This window comes from Topomyia yanbarensis, chromosome 2 (assembly GCF_030247195.1).
Source record: "Topomyia yanbarensis strain Yona2022 chromosome 2, ASM3024719v1, whole genome shotgun sequence".
NCBI lineage: Eukaryota > Metazoa > Arthropoda > Insecta > Diptera > Culicidae > Topomyia > Topomyia yanbarensis.
This window is the reverse complement of record NC_080671.1, coordinates 102,657,541-102,680,791: the sequence shown is the minus strand read 5'-3', so window position 1 is coordinate 102,680,791 and position 23,251 is coordinate 102,657,541. Positions and strand designations below refer to the sequence as shown.

General features: G+C 37.1%; 1 long non-coding RNA gene across 1 annotated transcript; it reads left to right on the top strand.

Moving 5' to 3' along the window:
* Positions 1-3,462: 3,462 nt before the first annotated feature.
* LOC131679042 (uncharacterized) lies at positions 3,463-4,940 on the top strand. Its single transcript, XR_009303790.1, has 4 exons — positions 3,463-3,549; positions 3,630-4,340; positions 4,478-4,585; positions 4,658-4,940. It is a non-coding gene; the product is annotated as an uncharacterized LOC131679042 (long non-coding RNA).
* The last annotated feature ends 18,311 nt before the right edge of the window (positions 4,941-23,251 follow it).

Below are 23,251 nucleotides of genomic sequence, written 5' to 3'. Positions count from 1 at the left end.
GCTAATCGCAGCTGTCAATTCTAAATAACTATCCTTATGTCAACTTTTGAAATGGTTCGCTCTCTCGGTTAAATTTTTCCATTCAAGAGAAATGAACTTTCGAACCGTCAAATTTTAACTAAAGATTAAATAAATCGCCAAATGGTTCACAGCTTAAGTGGGTGAAGAGTTCGTATCCATAAATGAATACAGCTTTTGTACGTCAACCTGGATATGTTTCACCCTTTATTTTTCGCAAAACTGTTACAACAAAACTTGTGAAAAATATTCATTCATGAAAATCGCGCCAGAATGAAAAATACTGTCAATGAATTTTTTCTGAATTAAAAAAAAACATAAAATAATATTCATTTCACATTCTCCTTAACTACTTAACAAAATAAAACCGCCAACTGGATATATTTTTAATGGCTGGATCTTTTAGCTGCTCTAAAAATGCCAAACGCATATTTGCAACATCCTCAGTAGTTTAAACAGCCGTTTTTATGAGCATTGCCGAAATGTTCCGTTTTCGCCACGTACTGCAGGCCGGTAATTTGCAGCTTCCGCTACGAACCTTAGTTTGCAGGTTAACTCGCTTAAAATAATTCTTAATGACTTTTCACTCATTATTAAGATCAGTATATCCATTGACATTATCTCATCGAGTAGTTGTGAAATGAATAAAAAGCACCAATTGTTAGAAGCAATAAAATACCCATTTTTTGACAGCTCGAATAACTTGCGAAAATAGGCAATTTGAATATATAAAATGGGTAAAGATTTTTTACCGTGTTTATCTACCCGCATTTTTTTTTATTTCCTCGTTCTTTCCTTCTCTCTACACGCTTGATTCCAATTGCACATCAAAGGGTTACAGTAGAGCACGTTTGGATAAATTGAGATCAATTTAAATCAAAGTTGTTTTTGTGAATTAGAAACAGAACTACAATAAGAATTTTTCTGATTCTTTTCTTTTTGCTTATAGCTAGGAGAATAAGCGGGACCATTTAATTCGTTAATATAAATCGATAACATATTTTCACGAATTATTGCCTATATATCTATCGTATTCCACATCAAAGAAAGTAAATAACGGAAGAAAATTATTGTTTTTAGGGGATAGATCCAAACAAATGATAATTGAATATAGATCGTAAAATACAATGTTTTATGAATTTTCTTACACTCGTTGTTAACAAACTGAATCAGAATGTTAACATCTTAGAAATTAGCTCCACAAATACCCTAAGCTCAGATTAAATAATTGATTTTAAATATGTGCAATGTACCAATAAGAATAAAATCACATAAAACATCTAAATACAAAATATTTTGAAATTTATTGCGAACACAACGGTGATCAATATATTTATATCGATTTTTGGCATAAATCGTTCAAATTTGCATTGATGAATTATAGAAATATATCTATATTCTGTCTGCCACAGTGCAAAAAAAAAAATTAAATATAACGCTCGTGAATATAAATGATTATTCTGTCAAAGTTTAATTTTCTGTTTGATCTTTGTTTACTTTTTATTTAAACCTCGCTGAAAAACGTGTATAATTTTAATTCGCAGACCTTCATTGATAATTGATCTTTATTCCAAACTTGTGAAAATTCACTTGAAACGAAAATAAATGTTTTCCCCCACGTCGATAGGTATCATGTTCAATTAGAATGACACTCACAGTTCATTTTACATTCAAATTGAAATATTTTAACCAATTTTTTAATCAAAGTATGAAATCTCGACAAACATAATTCCGGCTTAAAAGCCAACTGTCAAAATTCTCTTTGAAAGAGGATTCCGGACAAAACGTTACTCGCCAATCACAGATGTTGGCAGTAGACAAAAGAGAAAAATTTTCTCTTACATTAACTGCTATGAACTGTGTTTATCCAGCGACGGTTTGTCCGGAATTTCCTTTCAAAGAGAATTTTGACAGTTGGGTTTTAACCAGTAATCATATTTTTGTCGAGAAATAACTATCATGGCACCAATTACAACCGATGGTTCAGCCACCTCTAACTCGACGAACGCCTATTCAAACTGAATAAAAACATGCATTTGTTTATCATTTTATTTTCTTTTGTGCATATTATGTCACTACAAAGTACTGTACATCATCGGCCAACTTTCAACTATCCAACACGTTAAAGTTCTATGTTCAGAAACATATCGGCAACAAGTTGACAAAATTGTTCTCAAACCCTATGGAACGAGATATTTGGCGAAGAAAAGCTATTTTACTGCATGAAAATATCTGAATGAATTTACTCATTTTCTTTAACTTGAATTTGTTGTTTTTTAACATTGATGTGTAACGCAGATCAGAACGCAGCCATATAAATGACAGCATCGTTTGATTAAAGCTTACCAAATATTTTAGGCCGGTTTAAAAGTTAGTCCGGTTTAAAAACAGTTAGTACGGATTTGTGCTTACGGCTATTAGTGTGTTCGACGATTTGTTTTCCTCCAACTGTCATAGGTGGAGAAAAACAAATCGAAAATAACTTTTCAGTCGGATTATTTTCATGCTGTAATCTTAACAAACGGCATTGTACGTCTTCGGAATGACTTTTACAGTGACAAAGAGCATTTTAGCACCATTGTAAATACTTTATGCGACCTATTTCAAATGTTTAAATTGGCTGACAGTTTTACATATGACAGCTGCAGGAAAACAAACCACCCAAGTGGTGTGAGTGCAATGATTTGCATAGAACTCTATATACCTGGCAAACGATTCGGTATGCGAAGCACAACAATTTCAAGTGAGTAAACAGACAGCCCGGGGATATTTTTCTTTGTCTGGTACATAATTGAACGTAAAACCTCCGGTTATCTACGGATTGCATTTCCGATCGACTTGTTCCAGTAGTTTCGGTTGATCTACAACTAATTGGTACCCTCCGTTGTTTCCGACTGCTTGAAAGCCGTATGTGAACAGATAACAGACGTTTAGGCTAGAACAAAATTTCTTCAAAAACCTGTGTAAACTTTCAAATTGATAAACGTTGGAAATCAGCGTTTCACTATTGCCATCTGCGCAACTCTTTGCTATACGTGTTTGACAGCTGCACTCTAACTGCATTGTATCGATCACTGCGCCATCTACAAACGTTTGCCAAACGTGTTTCAGACGTCTGATTTAAGCTAAGTATGCACCTCTTGCGAAATGAAATTTCCTATGCGAAACCTATGCATAAAAAACGTCGCGAAATGTTCGCGAAAAAAAATTTCGTTTCCATTTCGTAAGCGGTACGCAGCTCTCGCGAAAACGATAACGAAAAATGAAGTTAGCTGAGACACGGTTCGACAAACGATAAGTTTCATAATAGTTCCGCGAGACAGCGCTGGTTTCTATGCGCTGTCACCAAGGCAAACTTTTTCCTTGCGAAATAATGGTCATCGGTATTATTTCGCATGGAGGCTCGCGAAATTTTGACAGGTTGCAATGAAAAAATATAAGAAAACACAAGATTGGTAATTTTTTGTATTTTTTTCATCGCAACCTGTCAAAATTTCGTAGTTTAGAAATTCAATATTTCGAATTTGAATGGTAAGTTTAAAAATATTACTAGAAGTGTGATTGTTTCTAGTTTTAAACAATTAAATTTAAATAATTAATATTATTTGCAGCACACCCGAACAAAGCAAATCAGCTCAACTAATCTTGTCTCAACATCCTGGATCTGGCAATCAGCCAACCAACATTAAATCGATACAACCGCAGCAGTACCAACTACTCTAAATCCAGCAACAGCCCACAACTCCTCAAAAAGGACCACATAGCAATTACTGCTCAAACGAACAACAGGAGTTTACGAATGATGGACACATCGGAAAACATTTCATCGGCACATTCTGCCTTAAAACTTGTCTGCCACTATTTTTACCAGCGGTTGCCTTCCTGATTTAGAGAAATCGGATTCAAGCACAAACGTCATATTCCAGCCTTGGTTCCTACCAGTTCCTTGCATGAAAATATCACTGCCTCCACAGTGCTCGTGATTCCATTCCAGCAGCAGTAAGCAATCAATATTCGAGTGCTTATCGCCAACATTTCACAGCAAGCTCAGCAGCAGAACCACCTTCAACCACAACATCAGAAAATTAAGATTTCTTTCAGACCACGACCATCATCCTAAAGGTCGGTAGCAATAACGTTCAACCGACGGTACAACCTGGTCAGCAACCGCAATTAGTGCAATAGATCCAAGCCAAATGTAGAAGACCATTGACCAACTGCAAAAAAGATAGCAACAGCATATTCAAACACAGTAGCAGCAGCATACTATACCGTACCATGCGGTGTGCAGGAGGACTTTTTTATTCAGTTGGTGCGGCAAGGTGAGACAATTTTATTACCTTTTTTATTTCGAAAGGATCAGTACCGTGTTTAGTACATTGTAATGTAATACCCTATTCTTCTTTAAAAAGCTCGAGTTCACTCATTTACGGATATTTTTTATTATGATTTTTTTCAGATCGAACACCAACAACATATTATGGTAATCACCCAGCAAGAGAACGCAGTGATAATGGGCCAACAGAAAACACAACATCAAGATGCTTGGAAAGGACTTTCTCTTTCGGTATGTATTTACCAGTAGCATCCCTCCTCCAAACATTCCTTTGCATATCTAGATGTCCTTATCAATTCACAGAACAAACATAATGGCACGTCATGTTCGATCGGCTAACCGTTTGGAATAAGCGCTCATCATCGGTTTCATGGCAGGGAAGTGAGCAGGCAAAAGAAGGCATCGTTTTTTTCCGCAAGGTCGCTCTGGTCAAAATTTCAGCGAATTGCAAGGAATAAACAACCCGAGGGACAGTACCCGTGCTGATTCAGTACGATTTCTCATACTTTGTACCTTGCTATTGAATTTTAATACCCGATCGAAACGATGGCAAGCGCTGCCGTTAACTGGGTCAAAAAGACGACGGATCAAGAAATTTCTGCACTCGGTAAGTGTTTTTTTGTTATAACCTATTTTTGAAGCGATCATTGGAATGGGATTTGAATTTTTCTTTTCAGTACAAATACGCTAACGAACTGAGTACATATCACCAAGGATAAGGATTCAGAGCCGGTGGCTGGCAGTCCAAAGAAAGAGAATGCGGAAAAACCTAGTCCACCGGCAGTAGAACCAAAGCTGCACCTGATGTTTGGAGTTCGGTAGCTACGGAAATTCTGACTCTAGCAGCTCCTGAAGAAAAACAAGCTGCAAGAGAAAATGGAGAAACAGCTTCCTCCGCGAAAGATGCAGAGGCATTCAAGTAAGTCGAAATCTGCAGAAAATTTTGATTAGGACATAAGGAACATTGACAGCCTCTCTTTGTTTACTTTCTCTTTCGATTATGACGTCACTATAACAGTTTGCACTAATTTTCCAGTACATAGCCGATGGTTTTTACTAAAATATTAGGCAAAGAGTTGAGTACTAAATATTGAAACGATCGAGTAACAAACAGAAGAGAAAGACCCCAAAGAGAATCTCATTGTTGCTTACGTCCTATTCTAAATTTTCTCCCGAAATATTTAGTATCAGCTTTAAAATTATCCGTGACTAATCTTTTAGCCCGGCGGATGCAAGTTTGCTAATGAAAGATGTTCGCTAAGGTCTAGTAGAATCAAAGCTGGATCTGAAGGTGCAGCGGAAGGATTCTTCTTCGCCGGTTGGTTGGTTAAAACTTTCGAAGCTTTGCACGTGAAGCCGGAATTACTTCAGGGAGTCTATGCGATGGGTTTCAACGCCCCTTCCAAGATTCAGGAGATGGCTCTACCTACTCTGTTGGCCGGTCCGCCACGGAATATAATCGCCCAGACTCAGTCGGGAACAGGAAAAACCGCTGCCTTCGTGCTGGCAGTGCTCAGTTGAGTCCATCAGTTAAAAAACTATCTGCAGGTGATTTGCCATTCCCCCACGTATGAGCTGGCAATTCAGAAGGGGGAAGTAGCTGCCTAAATGGCAAAGTCTTGTCCGGAAATCAAACTTCCTTACGCCGTTCGCGGTGAGGAGACCGTCAAAGGGGCGAAGCTGACTAATCATATCATCATCGGAACACCCGGCAAGCTAATTGACTGGGGTATAAAGTTCAGGACGTACGACCTAGTTTTTCCTTTTTGTACTGGTCGGTGTTCTTCTTGGCCACGTACGAGCGCGAGGTGATGGAGTTTGCCGAGTACATCGTACCCAATCCGATCGTCATTCGGCAGGCGCGGCAGCAAGAATCACTCGATAACATCAAGCAGTACTACGTCAAGTTCCGCAACCAGGACGAGAAATTGTGTGATTACCGTCGGACAAGCGATCATTTTCTGTCATATGATGTATAGGACAGTTGTAAACTCCAAGTAAACTTATTTTCAGAACTGTTAATCGATCGAAACAGGTACGCAAAACGGCCGGTTGGTTGACCGGCAGGATGTCCCAGGATGGTCACTGGGTAGCGGTCTAACGGTGGAGCAACGGTTGGAACGAACGTTTTGTCCAGGGGTAAGTTCCACTACTTGATTCTGGTTACAGCACCAGATTACGGAGAGATTCTTTCGTCTTAGGTATCGACGTCGAAAGGTGACCATTGTCGTCAACTTCGACCTGCCGATGGATTAGCAGGGACGAGCCGATTGCGAAACGTATCTACATCGAATTAGACGCACCAGTAGATTCGGTAAGTGTGACTCATTCTTGTGATCCTATAGATTGTATTTCTTCCCACTTCTTTAACAGAACGGAATCACCATCAACCTAGTGGGCAGTGATCGAAGCATGATGATGTGCAGATCAATCGAAAAACACTTCCGGAAAAAGATTCAGTTGCTAGACGCGGAGAACTCGGACGAAATTGAAAAGATCGCACCGTAAAGTGTTTTCGACCAGCTACTGGTGAAAGGCGTAGGAGCTTTTTTGGGTCATACTTGTTTTAATTCTGATTTTATAATTTTATTATATGTTTTTAATTTTTTTTTCTTCCTTGACCTGACATAAGGTATACAAATGTAACCAACAGGGTATCGTAAGCTAATAAATTCACAATTACGATTTATCTCTACCCAGTTCTATCCAAACATTTGAAAAGGGTCTAACTGCAAAATGTAACAAATTGAAATTTCATGTTTTCCATTAACAAATATCTACCCGAGCACGTATATAACGCAACATTTCATTATGCAGAATTTTGATAGCGATTTTACAACAATTTATAAAAGGGCCTAATTGATTGTTATAACCGGACTCATTATGAAAGGACCTAACTGATTGAAAAGTGCCTAACTAGCAATACACTCGTTTTAAATGGATTATAACGTATTATTGTATTATGACTGATTGTAAAAGGCTTATAACATCTTTTCCATAATTTACATACAGGGTCAATCTGACCATCAAATTAGAATTCAGTTAATTCGTCTAACTTTCGGTGTAATATCAGACTTGAGGTGTAATATTTGACTTGAGGTATTCTGCCGATAGAAGCAAAACTGTCCCATTTACTATGGGAATCGCTATACACATGGGACAATTATGCTTCTTGCGGCAGTAATACAAGTAGTAGCAATATGCGCAATTCCTTAAACCTCTCTAATGTTTCATGCAATAAGAATTACCACGAATTACTTATGGCAATAAATTTGAATTACGATTCTCACAATTGTTATACCAAAAATAGGTTTGTATTCGTACTGATTGTTGGTAGCATTCCCTGAGACTTCCAGAACCTTTAGTAGTAGCCATTGTTATCATAATCGATTTTTAACGTCAGCCAAAGTTTAAAGCCTAGGGTTTGGTTCGACCTGAAACCGATTGAGTCGGAGTCGGTTGTTATATTTGCGTTATATTTCCGGATTCCGAAACGTGTTTCGAAAAGTAGTTCCCCGAGACTTGTGAAAGCGGTAAAGGCGGCCAAGGCCATCAGATTTGCGGACAATTACAATAGATTTGGTTTGAGCGAATTTCGATCATTTCCCTGGGTCTTCTAGAACCGGTAGAAGCAGCCAATTTAGATAGAAAATGGCCAGCCAATGATTTAAATTTCCGATTGCAGGAATTGTGCTGTCTAAATTGGTCAGACTGAACTTCCCCGAGACATCCGCAACCGTCATAAATAAGCATTATGATTAATCATGCTCGAAATATGATTCACGCTGAGTACGTCACTTCCCTGAGAGCTTCATGAATGGCAAATAGGTTTACAATTGTTACCGATTTCATACACATCCGTGATGAATTAATAAAATACATCATTTAAAACATTTAAATGACAACAGAAATATAAAAAAGAAATAAACAAACAACAGCTGATGTCGTTTTCCAGTTATCAAAAGCGACATCTAACAGCAAACACACAGACTAGTTTTCGCGAGCAAATGTCAAAATTCCGCACGGAATAAGGAAAAATATTTCGCGACCTCATTTCGCAAGAGGTGCATACTAAGCTTTATTCGGAATCTCAGTAGCGAGTATTTACACACGTTTCAAATCGAGCCTAAACGTCTGTTATCTGTGGCTTAACTGAAACTGAGTTCCTTGTCAAAGCAACGGAAATTACTGAACTGTAATCACAATAACTTTATAACGACACCTGCACTACAAATAAACACAATCAAAACCATTTAAACTCTCAAAACTTCTGAAATAGATTCAGCGGCTGGAGAATTTTTCCAATCATAAAAGAGTAAACAATGTGGTTGCTATCAGCAACAGAAAATCAAATAAATAAGGAAGTATAGCTGGAGAGGTTATTTTTTGTTCATATCGAGGGGTTATTCAATGTGCTGGTAACTGGCGGTGCATAACTCGGACACTTTTTTCACGCGATATTTCATTAAGTGGCTGGTCGTGTCGTTGGCTTGTGTATCACCGGCTGCTATTTGCCGCAGACTTTCGACAGAGGGCTTGCTGTTGCTCTGTTCCCGAAGAACAGAGGGCTCGCTTACTTATCTACTTCTCTTACTAAATTTGGGAGTGGATTCTGCTGATGGCTGCTACTGGTCGTCCTTTCTTCTCGGCGTCCCAATAGGGATCTTTAGGAGTGTGCGGGTTAAGGCATATTCTGATGCAGATTAGTACCGTGAGTTAATATCTCAGTCTTTTTCAATTTTTTGGCCCGAAACTATTGGAAAAAACATTTTTTAGTTTGTTTCCTTTTAGGACAATAACACATCCAAACCCATGCGACTTGCACGACTCTATAGGTTGCCTTATCAGATCTACCATAGTTTGCAGATGAAACTTGGGATGGCAGGCTGCTAGCGGATTGAAAAAGTACCAGATCATGCTGTGTGGGGTGTTGTCCAGGTTAACAATGAGGCGAACGAGATATTTGCAGATACGTCATTTAGTAGGACAACTGTCAGTTTGCTGGTTGAATTTAATTTGGTTTTTTTTTTTTAATTTAAAAATCATTAAAGAATAATTAAGGTTTAAGAATGATATGAGTGTACTCGTAAGGACACCCGCTATCAATACATATGAAAAACTGGCACAATTTTTCCAAATTAAAGATCCCTATTGCACCTTATATAGCGGCAGTGCTAGCACTCATCCGAGCTTTGCAAGAGGATTCTGAAGATGGCTGCTGCTAGTCGTCCTTCCTTCTCTGCGTCCGAATTGTGAATGACTGGCTTGTTTTGTTTGTTTTTATATTTACGTGACTTTAAAAATGACTGGTTTGTCCGTCGCGCACGCCTTACATGTTTCGGCTTTGGGAGAGGATTCTACAGATGGCTAGCGGCAGTGCTTGCTCTTGTCCCGAGTTCGGAGGGGGTGAATCGTGAGAAGACAAGTACTTAAGAATAATTTAATGTTCCAATCAGCGAAATTGAATCGTGCTGATTTAATTTAAAGTTATTGATATATTAACTTTTATTCTGTTAACATACTATTTACTCTACAATGCCCTCCTATAGTATTGCTGCTATACGCATAACTGCTCCAAGTTCTATGGGATTCCCTTTACACATGGGACAACTATGCGTAAAGCGGCAGTGTACTCTAGTCAAAAATTGAATCTAGAATCATATCACTGAATCGTGACAGTTTCTTGATTGAGCGCTTGGATCTTTCGGGCTGCTGATTTCCAACATTATCTAGTTCTTCCTCATAGATTTCTGACAGAATTACACTGTCTTATATTTCATCGTGCTTCTCTTTTGCAACAAGATCGGAACTTTCTTCACATTTAGGACGTTCCTTGAATATTGAACACCTCTGTTACTTTGTACAATAACTTTTGCGCAGAGATTCCAGATTTGCAGACATGTCTGCAAATTCGCAGACTTTTAATTTTAGCTGCAGATTCTTTCGATGACGCAGATATTTGCAGATTTTTTTAGTTTGGTTGCAGATATTTACAGATTTTTGAATATAAAGGCTTTTGGTTACACTAGCTTTCCTTACATTTTTTGTTCTTCCCAGACTTTTAAAATTACTATTGCAGACATTTGAAAAAAGTAACTGGCATCTCTGCTTTTGCGCCTTCTCTAGCCAAAACCGTATAACGATGCTTCGCTAAAATTAGATCTCCTTTCTGTTTCGCATTTTGAGTCAAAGGTACCGTATATCCTACGGCTATGTTCGAGTCTCTCGCACTTCTAATCTGATCGGCATATATCTTCCGGTCAAGTTTAGATGTGGCATCCTTCTCGCGGATATTTGTTCTATCGATATTGTCCGAAGAAATTGCACGGAAATGTTCCTCAAAATCGCCAACCTACCTACGTTATTTTTTCGTGTTTGCTTTTTGAGTAAAGTGTACTCAAATGTGACATTTTAATACCAAACTCAAAAATTGGGTAGACGAAGAGAACTCAGTTTTTGACTACGAGCACATTTTATGAAATTAATTGGCTGGTCACTCAAATTTGAGTATATGTATATGAATGAGCGTGTTTGTCATTTCTACCACGGACTAACAGACATAACACTAAAAAATAATGCTGCGCGCGCTTTATCGGTTATTTTAAATATATTTGTAATTGGTATTGCGACCGCGTTTACGATGATAGCGCCACTGCAATATGAACAAGCATGCGGGGCGATGTACCACTAGTGAACAATTATTCTCAAGTCTGAGGAGTAACCCACTAGTAAATGAGTTTTTGGGACCGTGTGTAAAAGGAGGAGCTAGTGTTCTGGGCAAATTGTCGGATTGATTTTTTTAAAGAAATTTCTTCATAGTGTTATGTCTGTTAGTCTGTGTTGCTACTACGGACGATGCCCATGTGGATTATATATTTTTCAAGGCATAGAGTACAACACAAGTTTATTTACAAAAGACTCATAGTCCTTTTAAGGAAGTAATATGATTTCCGTCATATTCTGCTACTGGGTGAGGGAACAGATTCTAATCAGAGAGGTATATATAACACACAGTTTATAAAGAACAGTTGCGCAAAGACTGAAGCAAATCTATCTATTGAACACTCAAAACGTCTACCTATCGGACACGAAGAATAACAATGCTCGAATGCGTGGGGAGTATCGTTATTATGTGATTATAATTATGAGAAAAAATTCAATGATGTAATATTAACATTATTTAAAACCAGGAATATTTCGCTTAATGACAATTATCAAAAAATATAGGTTCACTGATATTCAAATTTGGCACTATTTCAAACACCGGAACAGCTCTGGGTAGTGTTAATAATCTTCCACCGACAGTGGAAATATGAAGGTATTTCTCATAGATAAAGTGCAGCTAAAATTTTGACAAATTTGTGTATGCATTCCACAAATACATATGTACTTATTCAAATTTATCTTACGCTGCAAATTCGACTGTTTTTTGTCAAACCCCAATCAGACGGCAAGCGGCAAAAAACAATGCATTTCGTTCTTAGTTGCGAATCAGTTGAGAACCGGAAAAAGCTTAAATGCTTTATACGATGTTATTCATCGCACTGATTTTTACAAAATAAAACTAAACACTTATTTTTAAAATGCACTTCTTCTTCTTCGCTTCTGTTTGGCTTGTTTGTGAAACAAAGCCCAAAATGGCAAAGCATATAAAGCTATATTGCCAGTTAATTTTCGTTTATAGTCCAATGGACTTTACTTTTTGTGACTAACCGACGATAAACTCGCAGCGCCACAAAATTGGTCCACCACAGCACGAGTAATTCGCCCAATCAAGGTGAAAAAAGCGAATTATCTAGCACTCGGTGAAAACCAACATGTCCACACGTTGAAATTTTCACCGGAAGTCAAAAATGCACAAAGTTAACTTCTAACTGAAGCGTTCGGGTGAAGAGTAGATACAGAACACTAGATAAGGATTGTCGCTGGTGTTCCCATTGTTTTCGCCTCGGAACATGTTTGTTTTGCTTTTGGTATATATCTGTCAAGTTATCGAAAGTCTCTCTAGTAAAAGTCTTTGGTCCACACTTTTGATACACGCAGAAAAATATGGCCTGCTTGTAACCACAAACCGTTTAGTTGAACTTCGAATAAGTAAAATGCAGAGTTTACCTTTCTTCAATTCAGTCTCGTTTATTCTGCTGTGATTTTTATACATTCAAGATCGGAAACGTCCAATGCATAAAATTTACAGCAGAATAAACGAGAGGCAAGCAGAAAAATTACGTGATATCTGCTATGAAACAAATTTCTATGTGGCATACTATTATAATTTCATTAGTTTTCACATGATATCTATACGTGACAGATAATTTTTATGTGCTACTATAAGTTGCAAAAAAATATGTGTGAAATCAATATATTCAATATAACGAATTTTCTCGGTGTACATTTTCGACTGTTATTGTTATGAAATGGAAGAGTTTGCATATACCGCACAAGAAAATGAAAATTCATTAAAATTCAGTACAGATTTAGACAATTTGTACATTCTAATTAGTGAAAATACATCAACCAAGAATGGTCATTGTTTTGCTGGCTAAAAGAAACAAAAATGATTAGTCGCTGTGAAACAACGATAGAGGATTATTTTTTTGCTTTTTTTTATTTGGCCCATTTGACAGGTATATTCCGGAATCAAAACAATGATGTTCCAACCACTGATGCCAGCGACAATCCTAATCTAGTGTTCTGTATCTACTGGGTGAAGTCATTTGAAATTTAATTAAAAATAAAAGGTTGCCAAAATTTAAAAAAGACCAATGATTGGTCCAATGTTGCCAATCCTCTTTACGCAACTCTACTATTAAAAACTCTGATATAACAATATAACGAAGTGTGTTAGAGGGATAAGGATTTGTATGTGATCTCACTTACGGGGCAACTAGAATCGTGTTATCAAAGTTTTAGTAGGAGCTTCCGGTTGGATTTTACTTTGCTTACCACTTAGTGGACAGGGTAATAGAAGGGGTATTTAGTCGGAGTCGTTTAGGAGATCTTTTTGACAAAATGTTGAGTTGAGCAGACCGGAGAACGCCCATACTTCAATTGAAACTAGTTTATATTTACATATCATGGAATTTCATTTTATTAATCATTTGCAGAATGCTTTGAGTACTGTGAACATCGAAACAACTGAAAAAGTGTCGCCTTCGTCCATTCGCTTTTGTTCACATTTCAATTCTACAGTTAGCAGTGCTTTTTTTCTATTGCCTGCAATTTATTTCTTAGTCTCCTCAGGGTACACATTAATACTCAAACACCAGTTTGTGGTTTTGTTTTGTTTTTTTTAACGACAACAATTACATAAGTAGGATTTGTTTTTAGTTTGTAGTTATCTAAATATACGCCGGAATACGTCGAATTTAACAATATCTTACAAGAACCGTCACGTTGCACATAATCTCTTAAAAAATGCAGGGACAAACAAACAACAATTGGTTTAATTTTCCATCGTTAAAACGCCAATGAAAACCCTTTGGGATCTAAAAGACTGAACTTTGATTCAGACTTGTTTGGTTCGATAAATTCTTTTATATTCACAACAGTTACAAAACGGGCGTACTAAGACTATTCTGGGGGAGACATTCATCATGTATATAATATATGTAAACGATTCTATCACTGGAGTTTATTCAGGTTCTGGAACATCAAAAAGTAGATTATTCGGCATGAGCCGCTCTGTTGGGGTTGTTGTTGATATTTATTTTTGTCTTCTACTTTTGATTTGTATCATCCTGCACTCTTGTTTTGTTCTTTTTTCTCTCGCTTGGACCATTTTGGTACCGTATATAGTCGAAGCTCTTGGAATTTGTGATCTCATTCGGAAGTCTATTCTTCGCTATACATTCACTGACATTTATCCACAGAACTTGATAGGCTACAGGGTTGTGATCGTTAAAGTTACGCAAATGTTAAGGAACGATTAACAACAATTCAACAACAGGCATGCTTGCAAGACATTTTATAGCAACTGGAAATGGTAGCAAATGGTTTTAGAGTGTAGGAATTTATTTGGCCTATGATAAGTAGTTTACGTGGAAAGATAATGCATAAGTTTGAGTAAAGTTAAGGTTGAGAAAAATATCTGAACATTCAACAGTTTGCGTAAAGTTGGAACGGTTTTTTGATATATTTTTGGAGTTTTTTATCCTTACTCTGTACGTTAAAATGGGAACATTCAAAACTTATTGATTAAATTCGAATAATCGACTTCTTCACGGTGATTTAAATTAGTTCAAAAGTTTTAGTTAAAGTAGTAAAGTCGCATTCTTTTGCGGGTATACATTTAGTTGTAACTACGGATAGTGTTAACATAAACTTTACTATTTTTTCTAACCTAACAATAACGAATGATTTTTAGCTGAGCACTTTTGGAACTTTTTACTAGCTTCACTGGATTGGTATTGCAGGTAGGTATTACGAATGGTAAACAATGGACTAACTAAGCAGTTATTAGTTCTGACAGATATCCACTGTTCACATTCATGTCACCGCAGATCGCGACTACCAGCGCTACATTCCTAGTAATTCGCTTGGGAGCAAAGCAACCATTCAATTATTATTATCTTTGACATCTACAACATTTATATCACTTGTTTTTATTTGATATTTTCGTATTGACTACAGTTGCTTCAAGCAGGTGCAAAGCAGGAAAACTTTGGAAGAACTTATAATGGAGTAGTTGCAGTCCATTTTAGGGTGCTTCAATATATTCAGTAGAAAGACGAAGAGATGAGTTGACCTTGTTTAGGAGAAAAATTGTGTACATAACAACGCGCTGATTGATCAAAGAAAACATAATTTCAAACAATATCAATGAAACATCAAAATAAAAGAGACAAAAAGTGCTCAGAGCTGTAGAAGTCCACTGCAAATAAGGCCTTCCGGGAAGACAGGTTACCCGCTAGTTATCAACAGTACACGTCGTTAGAAAGGCGAATAAAGAGTCTAATGAAAGCCAAAAAACGAAGTTATTGGCGCCGGCTCGTCGACTGGTTAACGAGAGAAACAGCGATGAGCACTCTTTGGGGTAGGGCTCGACGTATGCGTAATCGAAACAGTTCCAACGAGAAACGCGGAATATTCAAACCGCTTGATATTCGCTTTTACCAAGAAGATTTGTCCCGGTACAGAAAACGTACCGCGCTGCGTTTCCTCACGATACCGCGAACGAAACACCGTTTTCGATGGTGGAGTTCACATTTGCTCTCTTGTCATGCAACAATAACTCCCCAGGGTTAGACAGAGTCAAATTCAACTTGCTGAAAAATCTGCTTGACACTGTAAAAAGGCGCTTGTTGATCTTATTTAACAAGTCTCTTGAGGGTAACATTGTCCCTCATGACTGGAGGCAAGCGAAGGTCATCGCCATCCAAAAACCAAGAAAACCAGCCTTCGACCACAACTCGTATCGACCGATTGCAATGCTGTCCTGTATTCGGAAGTTGTTCGAGAAAATGATCTTGATTCGCCTCGACAATTGGGTTCATGCAAATGGCTTACTATCAGATAGACAATTTGGTTTCCGCAAAGGCAAAGGGACGAACGATTACCTTGCGTTGCTTTCTACAGTAATCCAATTGGCCTATGCTAGCAAAGAGCAGATGGCATCAGTCTTCTTGGATAAGCATGGTCTTTCGACGATTTTAAATAACTTTTTGCTAAACCTGTTGTTTGAAAAGCACATGCACTTTTCGCATGGCGATTTAACAACATCGCGATTTAGCTACATGGGTCTTCCCCAGGGCTCATGTCTAAGTCCCCTACTCTACAATTTTTACATGAATGACATTGACGATTGTCTTGCCAATTCATGCACGCTAAGGCAACTTGCAAACGACGGGGTGGTCTCCGTTACAGGGCCCATTTGTCTGCTTGGGCTCTTCAGCTGGGGAGCGAGTTCTCCACGGAGAAAACTGAGTTGGTTGTTTTTTTTCTAGGAAGCGTGAGCCGGCGCAACGCCAGCTTCTATTAATGGGCGTAACGATCAGTCAGGTCTTCACATTTAAATATCTCGGGGTCTGGTTCGACTCTAAAGGTACCTGGGGATGTCACATTAGGTATCTGAAACAGAAATGCCAAAATAGGATCTATTTTCTCCGGACAATAACAGTTGAAAACAATTATTAATAGTCGTTTTTTGTAGCATACGGTCTATAATTGAATCATTAAATGAGAAAAAAAAATTTATTACATACATCGATAAAGATGATTTTCGTGATAATAACAATGTTTTTTCCACGTGAAAATAAAATTAAAATTTAAAATAAAGATATATGTTGACAGTCTTGATTTGACACTATCAGATGCATTTGACAAATCGAATTTCACGACAAATTATGCCCTGTCAGAAAAAATGAATACATGTTTTTCCGGTTTTCCCGCAGGGTTATTTTTATTTGACACTAAGAGAAGAGAAGACAATCGCGTAGCCAATTTGATCCAGTCTTAACCTCAATATTGAACCAGCTTCTGATTGGTCGTTTTGCCAGTCAAGAGCGTTCATAATATTTTCAAACGGGATGAGAAACAGTGCTGCTGAATTTATTTTGGCTACTTTTCATACATCATCAAATTGAATAATTACCCTGAATGACGATATAACTACGTGCATTGTTAAGAGAGACGCGAATAAACATAAAATTCAATTTTTAAATGCAACTAGTATTATGAATTCTTGACAGAGAGTCGATATTTGAGGTACAATTATTTTCAGCAATTGTGAAAAACATGCTAATGGAATCTGGCAACGATGGATGCTTGTTGTCTTTGGAATTACGACAGGGCCTGGTAGATAAAATTAAGAAGAGAAGTAAGCCTGCTGTCGTCTCTTCTCTTAGATTTGACATAAATCCATCCAATGCGTATAGTTTTTTTTCTCTTCGGGTGTTGTCTTGATAGGCCAGATGTAAACAACCGCAGTTTTCCTATGTATGGTTGTCTATGTTTACATAAGATTTATTTTAAATCATTTTCGAGAAAAAATGAAGTAAGTTCGTGAAGCTACAGGCCAACACGTTCAATGTTAGCCTGTAGCTCATCACTTGCTTGATGTTTGTCGCTGAAGACGAGAAGATTAACGTAACACCATGAAAACAATTCCAAGGACGCCAAGTCGCAAAAACGAGGCAGCCAACCGTCATTGCCGTTTTCCGATAAGATTCGTCGTTTTCAATGAATCGATTATGGCAACAACCGTATGCATTACTACCCCAATCGTTTCAAATTTTTTGTAACAACATTTGGAATCAACCAGTCCTCATCCTCAACCATGCCTCGACAAAATGGACCCAGTACGCCATTCCTGTACAAACTGCACCACACTGTCACTGTATTGGAATGAAATGGGGTCTCACACTAAAATTTTGGGATGGAAACTGTAACCCGACAGGGTAACAATTTTGCACTGGCTGGAAATACACCTATTTTTGCGTACTCTCTCCGTAGAGTGTATTTGTTTACATAATATTTAACGACGCTGGATCCCTCTGGATTCGCGAATACGAAGCTGAGTTTGACAGCTTGTGTGCGTGAAGTTCATGTTAACAAATGGATGATGAAAAATGAATAATTTAAGCGTGCCGTTTTCAACGGTTTTTTCATAAATACATGAAATTGTTAGTACCAATCAAAACAAAAATTATCAAACGAGCTAATTTGGTAAAGAAACGAGTAAAAAAGTCGTAGAACGTATTTATTTTGCGTCCTCAACATAACGCATTTTTGTGAAGCAAAAAACAAACAAGTTTTCAAAATGATAAAAAGTATTGAAAATTCACCTTTTCGCCCAAAATTTTATTTACAGATTGAAAAGCAATATGTATACAACTTATGGTAAAAATTTCTCTCAATGCAATTAGTTTGTTATGAAGAAATATGTATTTTTCGTTGGCCATATTTATACCGCCAGCTATCAATGTATATGGAACAAAATGAAAAATATATTGATGTGCAGGTGATCTGCTGTTTTCAACCACGCAGACGGATGTCTTTAACCACGAAGAGGATATCACAGTAATGGCGAATAAGATATTAGGACTATATACTTGCATATAGTTTGCTAAAGAAACACGGGTGGGTTTTGAGTAGTTGAACGCTATCAAGGTAGTTTTTGGCTGGACAGATGTTTCCGCTTATCATAAGTAGCAATACACATCGGTCAAAATTCGGTGGATTCCGAATTTTCATACTTCTGTTCAGAACCCCGAGTGTTTTTGATAGTTATATTTTCAGTGAAATTCGACCAGTTTATAAGAACTTTTCTTCACGTTCTCTAGCAAAAAACTACCAAACTATAAACGTTATGATTTATTGGGTTGATGCTATATTGGCCCATATCATTAAAATTACGTTTCAATATATTTGTATATTAAAATCACATTTAACCAATTAACCTACGCTAAAATGTGAAATTCCTATTCCATATTTTCTGCGAAAAAGCTTTGACAAAGGTTTGGTGGCTTAGCAGAAAGGTTTACCGGAAGTCTATATAACCCCTTTCACTTATTTAATTAACTCAATATTCTTAAAAATTTGAAAATGGTCCATTTGAAACTTGACGAAAAATCAACATCATTTGTTTACATTTGCATCACCCACAGGCACAACTTTTGTAGATGGCGACACCGTACCTTCGATGACACGAATAAAGACTCGACACGTCAATCGTTTGTTTACCATTTATCTGTCAGTGTCATTCCAATCGAACACGAGACCTGTCAATGGCCCTTGTTCCAGAAGGATTCGAAGCGATTTTCTCCAGATTGAGTGCTTTTGACAAGTCTTGTGCTCGATTGGAATGACACTTACAAATAAATAATAAGATCCACAGGGACTCAGCGTCTTCAATAATATTGCTCATCGCTGTTCGATACCGTTCACCTTTAGTTGTAAATTTTCGTTCATTTTCTCGTTTGTGAGCGGTTTTGTTTGTGCAGATTAGGGTTGTGGTACCGGTAATACCGGTACCGAAAATCCCGGGAATACCGACCCAAGCCAGTACCGGTATTTTCGATACCACGCAAATTTTTTTTGACAAATATGTTAACTCTGTAGAGGTTCAAAATATCGGTCTGCAAGATGACGTTTAATTATATTAATTTTCCTTCTAGATAAATCGTTGAGATAACACCTTTGTGCGAGAATGAGGTGGGGCCATCATCATAATAATTCGAGAAGTTAAAGTTTTATTAGCGACATTCTGATTTGTTTCCATTATTCACTGGGTGGCGCGTAATAATACTGTGGTCTACGTCATGTCTGTATTTGGTTTGCTCTTAAACCTTTATCTATAAAAGAACGAACAGCGATTTAGTAGCTAACAGTTTTAGACTTGATGAACTGTTCAAAATGAGGCGATTTGTAATTATTGGTAATCGGAAAATTCAGCAAAACTCCATAATTTACAGGAAAGCATGGAGCCTTGATGTGCATCAGAGAATAGTAGGCAAACGACATAAAGGTCGAAACCAATTTTTAGAAAAGCAAGAGAGGAAATGCGATTAACTTGCTCGGATTTACTGCCATTCTCGCTTTGATTTACTGTTGTTAATAGGGTTTCATACATTTACCATCTGTTCAAGTCGACGAAAGTCGCACCACTTAGCAGTTATTGATTTCAAAGTGGCCTAGATTTCGAAACAAAAGAAGGTGCCCTATACGAAAAATATTTTCTGTGAAATGAGTCTTGCCATTCCGAAGCAATTAAAAACAATAGACATGTTTATTGATCAGCACAAATCAATCATCTGAGAATAAGATCATCAGTTTGAGCATTTAATTTCAGTTTGAAGCTTTTTTCGAATTTTTTAAAAAAATATTCGAGTACCGGTACTTTATCGGTACTGAGGGCTTCAGTACCGTCCCTGTCAAAAAAATGCGGACGAACACAGTCAGGCGATTTAAAACGTTTGACGTTTGACTCAACTCGCCTGTGCTAATTGCCCCTAGGAACAAACGCAATTTGCGAATGCGATTTAAAGGCAATTTCAATACTTAGACAAATTTTCTGGCGGCTGAAATGGACTTGGTTGTTTTTTGCGTTTTTCAAACATGGCGGCTCGTGTTTGGCTTAAGTTTAAAATTGTTTTTTTTTTTAACAATTGGCGTTTTCCCGCTTGTATTTTGTTTGTTTAGTGCACTTAATTTAGCCAACGAATGTGGAAAATTGTGGAATCGTGTGTAAGTATAGTGGAACAAGATTTCTGAGTCTAAATGAAAGTCAGATTGTGGTAAGTTTTGGTGTGCAATACGAATTTCACCATCGATTCTTCCTATAGTCTGGTGGTGATTACCTAGTGTACCGATAAATTTATGTGAGTAGATAGTGAATCCGAAAATAATTATTATTTTTAATTTTCATATCAGGCAATTAAGGGCGATTAAATGGCGCGTTCCCTGGGCGATTTAGGGGCGATTTAAGGGTGGGTAGAGCGGCAAAAAAATGACGGCGGCAACCCGGTCGGCGTGGCAAGCAGAAAGTTAGCAAAAGTTGAGCAAAGCGAAATTCATGCTGGCAGAGTTTCTGCGAGCATTTTGCGCGATTTGTGCGAGAATTCTGGCAACGAATTCGCTTAAATGCAACAACCGTTTCTGACAGAAGCGGTCAAACCCTAAGACCAGACGTGACAATCGGCTTCTTATTTTTCCTTCGGCATTCTTCTTTTCGCACATTTTCACCCTGCCGAAATCTTCCGAACAGTGTTGCTGTTTTTATTAATGAAAATATAGTCTTATTAATTTATTTTATGCCGACAAAATTTTGCGTCTTTAATTCACTATATTGATGAAGGACACGTTTTTTCCATGTCATGGTTGTTTAGTAAGGTTTGACGAAGCCATTTTCTGAATAATTTTAGATTACAGTGTGATTTCTGTCTTATTTTTGTTAAAGTTGATCAACCACGTATACGGTAAATGCATGATAAATACTTGTTTCACTTTGCCGCGCAATTTCAGTTCAATTTAGTCGTTTTTACTTTTTTAACGATAATAATTTTATTTGTCAAAAGTAATGACAATCTTTTCCTATAAATATAGCAACACTGCAAAACATAATTTCGATATCCCTGCAGTAACATTACGTACGGTGCAAAACGTCAGAATCTACCAATCAGGAGCTGGAACATTCTGACATAAAATTGGAACAAAAACGGCCCCCCTTATTGTCACGTCTTGTCTTAGGTCAAACCAACCGATGCTGCTCACTTTTATCCAGAATCCAGTCAAAAATGTACGGCCAAGATCTCTGCACGCTTCCTGCCACATCTTTGTCAGATGTTTTGCTCGATTCGTGCTAAATTCTACCAGGTAGGAATTGCCAGGATCTTTGCACAGTTTACGTCCGAGTTTGTTTCAAAATCGTTCAACACGGGTCCAACGATGGACGTTCGTTGAACGGTTATTTGGACGTTGTCCAAATTGGTCCAACGAACGTCCTTCATTGGACAATTTTGAAACCAACCGTTCTTAGAGGGCTAGTGCAGATAGGTGTAGTAATTTTTGTTTGACATTTGTGCATAATTAGCATAGGGTTTAGTTAAGCACCGCTCTCCTCTTGCGAAAATACGTGTGCGCTTGTTGTGTTGCTCATCGATGACAGCTATGCGACGAGGCGGTTGGTGCTTTGTTTTGGTCCAGTGCACAGTGGTCCAGAATGCGAATTTAGCAGGAATTTTAACTTTTTGCTAAAATTAAATGAGTTAGCCTTACAATATGTTTGGCAAAGTTGTTGTACTTTGCAAGGCCCTTCTTTTTATTTAAACCGATGCTAAGGTGGTTCTAAATTTAGCAATATTTAAAATAGAACTTTTTAACGGTTTGAGATAGAGCTTTACGGTCTTGGATGAAGTTGTAGAGCAATACATTTTAGACAAATTTACTGAAGACATGCACGCTCTAGCTTTTATATTTTCCATTGCACGAGAAACTCAAATGTAAGCTTTAGGGTGTTTCTTAAAAAACGGGTTTATTTCTATAACTATAACTTGAAGATTATTTTCGGGCGCATAATGAAAAGTACACGACATAGAGTTTCAGTGTCTTCGACAAAGTTTTTTTTAAAATTTCATTTTCTTCAATTTTCTGGAAGACAGTGAAACTCTATCTCAAACCATTAAAAAGTTAATTTTCTGATTGTAAATAATTTAGAACCACCCTACCCACTATTTAAAATAATAGAAAAGTATTGTAAAGTGCAATATTTTATCATGAAAACGAAACTACATTGTTTATATTGTTCACCGTGAAAGTAATTTTAACATATTACAAAGAGTCAATTAATGAAAAGCTAAATTTTTAATATAACTTATTCAGTTTTCATTTTTTTCCAACCTATCCTTCAGATAATTTTCAGAGTTTTTGAAGACGAATATTTTCTTCTAATACATAAAAACTCTAGCTTTTATTGTTCAGAAGATATAAGCACTTAATATTTCAAAAATAGATTTTTTAAAATCAATTTAATTAAATTTTAAAAAAATATCGTGTTCGCCATATTTTGCTCAATTATAACTCTAATCATGACCTTATTTATAGTTCAAAAAGAATTATCTTTTATTTGCCCCAAATGAGTGATATTTTTATTCCAAACAACCCCATGTTTGGCGAAAAAATGCTCATAACTTTTCAACGGAAATAGCTAGATATATAATGCCTTGAAACAAATTATTCGCCTTGAATCAATCTTAAAGTTGTCTGAAGACTACTTCAGTTTTAAATGAATACAGCAAAAGTTATTGGAATAAAGCTGTATTTCGAAGTAACACCCTAAGCTCCGACTTTAAATTTGCTGTAAAATAAAAAGTATGACAGATAGAGCTCACATGTTTTAAGCTAACTTTTCCAAAATTTGTCGTTCTCCAACTTCGCTGAAGGTCGTTTGGCTCTAGCTAGAAT